A 6,067-nucleotide genomic window follows, 5' to 3' on the forward strand; every position below is an offset into this window, starting at 1 on the left:
ATTCTGCAGAACTTTCAAGATTTTTGGCACGTTAAAGACTTCACAATTGAGTCAACATTTTGTCTTTCGGGGATAACAAAAATTAGGAAATTTTGCAATAGAGGTCCCAAATGATATAAAAATGTGCAGCCAAGTCACAGTCTTCTTATCTTAGTAGCTAAATCCAAAACCTTAATAAATGTGCGCCAGAAGCGCTTTTAACGATTTTCATCCAAAATTTTGTCAATTAATCAAAAGTCAAACATTTAGTTTTAATTGGACCAATGAATGAGGCAAGATGAGTTGCTGCATAACAATTTTATTCAATTTGGTGCAAGCCAACTCGTGATAGTAGACGAGCGGCCCTCTACTCGCACGACAAAATCGTTGCTCCACATCTATGCCCATGCTCACACCCACTATTCATGTTGAGCATGAGCTAAGCCAAGTTGTGGGCTTGCCCCACTTAACATTCCTATTAGGTTAATAAAAGTTGTAAAAAAGATTTGGAGGAGAGATTTTTTATTTGTCATTTGTGCCAATTAATTATATTTTAAATAATATGTATTATTTGTTTTATAATTATAAGAAAGTATAAATGTAAGTGATTGATTGGTACGATTTTGACACGAAATAATTTTTGATGTAATACTTTTCACACTTTCATAATACTTTATCGATTGTGCTACATCTAAATAATGGTTTACATTTATATGATGTGTTGACATGTGATTGGATTAGAATTTTTTTAATGAAATAAAAAAATAAAAGTTTCTCCATTATCTTTTTGACACATCATATGTATGTAAACCATTAAATAATTCAATTATGTACATGTAGCAATAAATATAGATATGACCCATTCCATAATATTGATGAGATAATAGAGAATAATATTTTTTTGTATTGGCAAAGGTTGTTGAATTATTATTGATATTTTACTATATAATTTAACATGTGATAAGCATTCTAATTTTCTCTCCGATATATAATTACAATTTAATCCACAGTGCATTGCACGTTATATTGTTTGCCTTATGAGATTTCAAGTTTGAATCTGAGAGGATGTGATGTAAGACTATGAGAGTAAAATGTGTACAGACTATCACGGGAAGGCTAATAAGACTGGATTATCCATTTAGCATCATACGAATAATGTTTTAAAAAAAAAAAGTTAGTAAATATGAAATATATAAATTTATTTATAAGTTAGTAGTATGTAAAGTTAATAATATTTACATACTACTAAATTTACTTACAGATGAAGAAGTTCATTTAAGAAAAATTACTTACAAATAAAAAAGACAGTTTTTTTAAAAAAATAATATTTTTATAGTAATCAAAATTTGAAAAATAGTTACTTATTTTGACAATAACATAAGAGTCATTAGATAAACAGCAAATTTTCTTAAACAGTAACTTTTCTTAATTTAAAGGTAGTAAAAAGAAAGTTATTTAAACATATTTATAAACACACTACAAGACAATTTCCTCTAAAATTTTATTTGTAGGGAAATGTTTTTATTACGAACCCTTTTGAGATGAATACAATACGTCATGTAAGTTTTCCCTGACAAAATAATTTATCTCCTAAAAAGTTAATTTTGCCCAAGAAATAATATCGCTTTTCCCTACAAATTATTTTGTGGGCTAGATCTTGCTTTTCCTACAAAAATTCTTGTGTGGAAAGAATATTTGCAGACTAAAATATATTTTTTCCTCAATAATTAAAATTTTGAAATAACATGGAACGGATTATCGTTTAGGCTAAACCCTATTTTTCTCTACACAATATTTTTTTTTGTAGAAAAAGCATGTTTGTAGGCTACTATGAAATAATTTGTATGGAGAAACTAATTTATTTTTATATATTTTATTTATTTTATATTATAGTAATTTTTTTAACCATATTCAAAATAATATAAAGATGGAAAAAATAAATTATTTAAGACATTTAATGCCAATCAATGCAATATCGAATCCAAAATATTTCATGAAAACACAAACAAAAACTAAGTATGGTTACATTCAAATTTAAAAACAATATAGAAAACATCTTTTATATCTACTATTATTATGCACCTAAAAAGCATAACTGTTCATCCTCCAGAATTAGATATGCAACTCATCATCACCGAAGTTGTTTTCTTCGTCCACAATAGCATCATTTCCCTATCTCTATTGACAAGGGTGTAAATGGTGGTACAACGAAACCAGCTTTACCACATAACTGGTGCAAAGAGTGATGCTTAGACTGCAAATTAGAATTAAAATTGTTGCTTAACAACCTTCAACTTATTTTGCATCCTTTGCTCCATCTTTACTCGAGCTACATCGGCTACCGTTCGAACAATACGCTTTGCTTCTAACTCTTTCTCCATACTGTATACATCGAAAAAAGATGTCCCAACTTACGAATTGACGTTCGAGCTTTGCTCCTAGAATAGACATTATTATATTAAGTCCAATCTCAGGATCATTTACAGGATTATCCTCTAAAGAGGTATCTTCTAAAAACTATTGCTCATTTGTCCTCTTTACAAGATATTCACATTCTTCGACAAGCACCTTATCCTACAAGCACAACCCACAAGAGAACCACCCATAAAATCAAAATCTGCAAAAGATATAACACAACCAATGAGATATAATCGACCCACGAAATTATTTTGACTATAGCAGTGTTTATTTCCATGTGGTAAATGATGCTTAAAGGGTTAAACCTGTTCCAATTCCCAACCATTATATCTTTCTTCTACTCCAAAATGGAAATGCTATCACGAAAGATGAACTTAATAATATCAAATAAGTGATGAGGATGATGAGGGAGAGAATTTCCATGATACGTTATAAAATGTACTTCTTAAAAAGGTATACGAAGATATGTCAAAGATCCCTAGTATTAAGAGTCTACTTTGACTTTTGTAACTTGGTCCAACCTTGCAATAAGCTAAAAGATACCTCAACTCTAACCGATACATTCCCCAAATGGTTAAAATGGATATAAAATGCCTCAGGTGAAATAGTACATATGTTGATCAAGCACAATTAATGGAGATTGATGGAATGTATTAAAAATTTGGCAAAGCCAAATAATTCAAATGCATAGTCTTTAATTTATATATGCCAATTCCCTTGAAATAAAGGTAGAATTGATTTTTAAGTGCCTAGGCAATTTGGAATAAAATTACATAAAAACTAGTCAAGTTTTCATTCTCTTTTTGATGTGGGATTCATCCCTTCAATACAACAAAGATACCATTAAAGATTTTCATGGACATTTCGAAGATTTATTTTAACTCACCGAAACACGTTTTTACTCATCTAACTTGGTGTCACAAGGACTAAACTTGCTTCATAGATTCTTTATCATCTTACTAACTGATAAGTACGTTTTGTGCACTTATTTATGTCATATTTTTAAGTATTTATATCGTCAAATTATTAATTTCTACTTAATTTGGGTTAATTTCCTTTTGTTTTAGTTATGGACCCGTTTTGAAGCATTTGGAAAAGAAAATGATCTATAGGCTATTAAATTTGTGGACTAAATCTTGTGTGATAAAAGTTGGAGAATCAAAATTGAAGAAACAATGGAGAAAAGGACTAGCATTAATTATGATGAAGTGGGGCCTTGGAAGATAAATTGCAATTAATTTGGGCCTCAACTTGGACTCTTGTTGAAAACAAAATCAATTGGCCAGCTTTAATTTTACTTGGGCTGAAATTACTTCCAATTGGAAAACTCAGGGCAATTAAAAAGGAGAAAACAAGCTGGCTGGTGGAATGAGAAAAGAGCTGTACCAAAAGAAAACAATTGGGCGAAGACAGATTGCAAAGGACCATAAAACGAGTTGGCTGCTGGAAAATTTCCACGCATAGGAAAGAGAGAAAAGTCGGCTGGAGTTAAATATATAGGGGGGTTTGGTATCGATTTTCCATCCAAAAAATCAATTTTTTTTACCGTTATTTCACCATTTAGGCTGTCATTTTTTATCATTTCTCTTATAGGTAGGACCCACTTTTCTCTCCAACGATCAAAAAATCAATTATCAAAATCCCTACCAAATAAGCCCATAGAGAGAAAAAAAAATCGACAGCTGTGAAGAGAATTGAAAGAGAAGAAGACAAGAAACGATGGCTCAATTGGAGGCTGAAGAGGCAGAAAATTGGTCTCTCAATTGAAGAATTCAATTGGCGGCTGGGAGGCAGGAATGAAAGCAAAGTCAGTAATTGGGAGTGCAAACATATTTTCGCGTGACTATAGCTGAAAATTGAGCAGGGATTAGTCACGTTCTATCGATATTTGGTGATATCTTTTATCTTTTCTTTGTTAAATCTCAACATTATACTAGACTAAACTATTTTGTGTTAGGATTTGCGATAAATCTTAAATTATGAACTTTTAACTTTTGAAATTTATTTATTTTAACGTTAAAACACGTTTTCAACTTTGAATAATTGATATTGATTTAATTTTCTCTATAATTACTTGATCACTAATTGTATGAATATTGTAACTTGTTTTACTCTTGAGAAATAGAAAATAAGTTAGACATTGGGTCAATTGTCGTAGAATCTAATAAGGGATAGAATATATTGCTACGCTTTACGAGACCTTTAAGTATTCATGATTTTTTAATGCATTTGTATATGTTCGCATCTGTCATAAAAATATAGTCGGATCACATGTAAAAATAGGTTTGATTTTACTCGAAAGGGATTGTTAAACAAATTAAGAATACCAGTCTTCATAATTGAATCGTATTGTCAAAATTATGAAGTTCGCGGTTAAAGAGGATTGATATAAGGGGATTCGAAATCCTAATACTGTGGTATCACATTTTATAAAATTTGCATTTAATTTAAGTTTTACATCTATTTTAGTTAAGGTAGGTTTTGCTTTCATAAGTAGATCATTTAATTTATCGAAAAAATCACAGATTTATATTGTTTGGGTTAAAGCGAAGATAATTTGAATTTAAACTAATACAATCTCTGTAGCGTCTTGAACTCAAAATCCACTTCATTACTTGTTAACGAACCGTATATTTGCAATGATTTTAATTCGAAAAATAATTTCTTGAACACTAACAAAGTAAACAGAAGCACGGCTAAAAATTGTCCCATAAAGTTCGCTAATCATAAATCAATTAATGGATTCAAATTATTCGAGAAAACAAATTAGAAAAAAGATATCATATTAAAGAGCTAAAGGTTATCAGATTAGCCGAATAAATAAAAATAAAACTAACCTGTATCGCATTGTCTCTCGAAAGAGCTCTATCTATTGGGCCAGCTTATTTGTGAGACATGGATAATCCAACCTATCGCCTATTTCTGCAAGTTTCTCCCTAGTAAATTCAAGATTCACTTAGAAATTTGGTTTCAGCATCTAGCGATTGAACAGAAATATTAACTAAGCATTAAAGAAACCCTATCAATTAATTGAAAAAAGATATATTTAATATAGGCTTTATAGATGGCGAGTAATACCTACCGAACCCACAACACATCAAATATGAACGCGAGAGAGAGAGAGAGAGAGAGAGAACCAAAGCCAGGAGAACAGATCTGAATCAATTCCAATTTTCCCCTAAGCGAACCATACTCATTAGTCAACAAATAATATTATTAAAAAAAAAAAAAACAAAATTCATACAAGGACATAACACTAACATAAAGAGAAAATTTATAAAATCCCCAAAAATTAGCAAATTGCACGAACAGAGCGGAAATTGAATGAAGAAGAAGGGTACTGAATCGTACCTTGACAATAATCCACATCCAAGAACACAAGATCGAAATTGAAAAACGCGAAGAGAAACCCACGAGATAGGATTCAAGAGAAAGCTGAGATTAGATAGGTTTCAATATTTGTTTTTAAAGTTTAAACAATCAACCACACTAGAAGTACAATTTAATGTACAATTTGGTTGACAAGGGGGACAATAGGGGGCATCCACTTGGCCCCCCCAAATTGTACAAATAGAATAATTCTTAAACAATTGAAGTGGTTTGACGGGTCAGTTCATTGATGATTCGATGTTTTAACCCATAACAGATCCTATTCACAAATAGGTCAAGT

General features: G+C 30.7%; 1 long non-coding RNA gene across 2 annotated transcripts; it reads right to left on the minus strand.

The window, feature by feature from the left end:
* Positions 1-2,006: 2,006 nt before the first annotated feature.
* LOC111400954 lies at positions 2,007-5,853 on the minus strand. 2 transcript variants are annotated; one of them, XR_002703896.1, is made up of 4 exons: positions 5,749-5,853; positions 5,480-5,575; positions 5,235-5,333; positions 2,007-2,553 (listed from the first exon to the last, which is right to left on the minus strand). It is a non-coding gene; the product is annotated as an uncharacterized LOC111400954 (long non-coding RNA). The 2 variants fall into 2 exon arrangements; XR_002703897.1 differs by lacking the exon at positions 5,480-5,575.
* Between the last annotated feature and the right edge of the window lie 214 nt (positions 5,854-6,067).

The sequence above is a fragment of the Olea europaea genome, chromosome 10, assembly GCF_002742605.1.
Source record: "Olea europaea var. sylvestris chromosome 10, O_europaea_v1, whole genome shotgun sequence".
In the NCBI taxonomy this organism is placed as follows: domain Eukaryota; kingdom Viridiplantae; phylum Streptophyta; class Magnoliopsida; order Lamiales; family Oleaceae; genus Olea; species Olea europaea.